This window comes from Heterocephalus glaber, unplaced genomic scaffold, assembly GCF_053883595.1.
Source record: "Heterocephalus glaber isolate CG9 unplaced genomic scaffold, H.glaber_assembly_v1.0 deba00000347, whole genome shotgun sequence".
Classification (NCBI taxonomy): domain Eukaryota; kingdom Metazoa; phylum Chordata; class Mammalia; order Rodentia; family Bathyergidae; genus Heterocephalus; species Heterocephalus glaber.
In genome coordinates, this window is record NW_028258143.1 from 32,400,331 (window position 1) to 32,403,667 (window position 3,337).

Here is a 3,337-nt window from a genome sequence, read left to right on the forward strand (position 1 = left end):
GCAGTGGGCTCGGGCGGCTGCGCCTGCGCCTGCGCCTGCGCGGGCGTCCTGCGCGCCGGGACTCGGGATCATCGAGATCATCCGGATCATCCGAACAGAGTCGGAGCCAACGGGATGGACGCGGCCCGGTCCCCGAGGCCGGGGCTGACCCTAGGCGTAGAGGGCACCCAGGAAGCACGGAGAGGGAAGCGGGCGTAGTGCTGCCCGTAATCGCAGCACTAGGGAGGCTGAAGCAGGAGAATCGCAGAGCCCAGTCTGCTGAGTTTAGTGATTTGGGGAGACCTGTGTAGAAATATGAAAGTAGAAAAAGGAGAAGGGAGTCCAGGATGTAATGCAGGGCTAAGGCCCTAGGTTGAGGCTCCCAATACAAGAAAGAAATAGAGGAACCCGGGGATTTAGCTCAGTGGTTCCCGCGCCTCCTCGAAAGCTCAAGGACCCGAGTTCGATCCCTGGTACCAAAAAAGAAAAGAAATGGAGGGAGGGATTGACAGATTGACAGAGACAGAGAGAGCTAAGTAAAATTAAGCTCTGAGTTTTTCTTGATACTCCAGGCTGGCCTCAGACTGGCAGTCCCATTTGCCCACCTCCCGGAGTGCTAGGATTACAGGCGTGTACCCCCACCCTGGTGTGAACTCGTTCTTTAAACTTTCGCAGGGGCGCCTTTGAGCTGTAGGGTGCCTTCTTTTCGTACTTTTTCTTGCCCCAAACTCACTCTGCAGAGCACTTTTCTTTATAAACGTACAACCTCGCTACTTTAAAATATAATAAAATACCATAAAGAGACAAAGCAGTAAACGGGGTGGGGGAGATTTGCAAACATACACCTGAAACAAGGACTCAGATCCAGGATATATCTACTTTTTTTTTTTTTTTTTTTTTTTTTGGTACCGGGGATCAAAAGGATATATCTACTTTTTAAAAAGTCTGTAACACACACACAACTCAGCAGATTAGAGCCTACAGCAAGTCTTCCTAAAAAAACAAACCAAGAAGCCCATTAACTGGAAGAAGACACCCAACCTCTTCTGTTATCAAAGAAATGTAAATTAAACTGATTTGTGATTACAAACCAACCAGATTACCAAATTTTAACACCTCTGCCAATGTGGTATGTTAGGAGAGACTGAGAAGAACGTGGGCACGGAGCTGGAGATGGGAGAAGGTGGGATGATGCCAACCCCAGAGCCCAGCCTGGCAGGCAGTGAAGGCAGACGAGTGATAAAGCTGTCTCCCAAAGGCCCGCAGCCCCACCCCTCTTCATGCGCCCAGGGGCCCAGTGTTATGGTTGTGTCTAGCTGTCCCCCCAAAGCCTCATGAGGTCATAGGTGGGGCTTTTCAGAGGTGGCTGAATCTAGAGTGTGTAACTGATTCAAGGTACAACGCTTGGGTTTAAGGGTGTGTGATTACTAAATCAGTCCACTGATTGGTTTGACACTCCCCTAATCCCGGTAGCCTGGATACAATATAAGAGACAGAAAGAGATTTGTCTGGTCCCTTGCTTGCTTTGCTACCTTCTGCCCACCATGAACTGCTGCCCCTCTGCCACACCACCCTGCCTTGGAGCCAGCTGTTAATGGACTGAAACCTCTACAAACTGAGCTAAATAAACCTTTCCCCCTTTAACTTTGGGTGTCAGGTATTTTGTCTCAGCAATGAGAGAAAAGTAACTGAGACACCCAGCAAGTGCCCTGCGGCAGTTTGCCCACTCACTGCATCAGGAGCAGCCTTGCACATAGCATGAGTCCCAGACAAGGCAGGAGCAACACAGTGCCAGTGTATTGTGCCCAGCACTTCCTCTACAGACTTCGAAGGGCACAGGAGTCCAGGTTAAAAACCCAGAACCAATTCAACTTGCCAAAGACTAAAACTAGACCTATATCTCTCACCATGCACTAAACTAAAATCGAAATGGATTAAAGATCTAAATATAAAAAAGAAATGCTGAACTGGCTGGAACAGAGGTTAGGTAGAACTCTTGAAGACACTGGGGTAGGAAAAGACTTTATGAACAAAACCTCAGTTGCCCGTGAACTAGCACAAACAATCAACACGTGGGATCTCTTCTTACTAAAAAGCTTCTGCACAGCAAGAGAAACCACTAGCAGTGTGAAGAGACAACCCACAATGTGGGAAAAAATTTTCACCAGCAGTCCCTCAGACAAAGGTCTACTATCTAGAATCTATAAAGAACTTAAAAAAATCAGACCTCCTAAACGTAAAGACCCAATCCAAAAATGGGCATCTGAAATGAACAGACATTTCTCAGACAAAGAAACTAGAAATGGCAAATAAACATATGAAAAAATGTTCAACTTCACTGGTCATTCAAGAGATGCAAATGAAAGCAATGCTGAGATTCCACCTCACTCCAGAAAGGATGGCTGCTATCAAGAAATCAACCAATAACAAATGCTGGCGGGGCTATGGGGAAAGAGGAACCTTGCTCCACTGCTGGTGGGAGTGTAGACCGGTGCAACCACTGTGGAAATCAGTATGGAGATACCTCAAAGAACTAGGACTGGAAGTCCCATTTGACCCAGCTATTCCCCTGCTGGAGATCTTCCCCAAAGAATGAAAAGAATCATACCATAGTGATATATGTGCACCCATGTTCATAGGAGCACAATTTGTAATAGCTAAAACTTGGAAACAGTCCAAATGCCCATCAACTGGAAACTGGATCAAGAAAATGTGGTTTTTTTATAAAACAGAGTACTACTCAGCCATCAAAAATGAAAAATTAGAGACATTTGTAGCTAAATGGATCCACATTGAGGTGATACTCTGAAGTGAAATAAATAGAACATACATGTGTAAATACCGAATAGTTTCTCTGGTGTGAGAAACTGAGAGTGTAAATAAGGACTAAAAGGTATAATAGATAACGTGAAATAGGAAGAAAAGGGGCAAACAGAAGGGGGAAGTCGGAGGGGTAGGGGAAAGGAAAGAAGGGAATGGAATGAATATGAGAAAATGAAAAAAAGGAAACAAAGTCTTTGTAAACAGGGAGGGATGGAGGGGTTGAAGGAAGGGCAAGAGAAGGGAGAAAAAAATAAGAACCAAGAGAGATTATGTAAAGGTGCATATCTCCAATGATGAATGTCATTATATTGTATACCTAAAATGTACCAATAAAAGGATATACAAAAAAAAAACCCAGAACCAAGATACACAAAGCCAGTGTCTCCCACATGTCTTTCAGTCACCTTCCAAAGCTGATGTTTTAGCCAGCTGTTTTCCTAGTGGTCAGCCTCCCATGAAATTTTACTATCACAGATATGCTATATCCTTCATCTGTTCCTACACTGTGGCTCTTGGAAGCATCAAACCTCTCTAT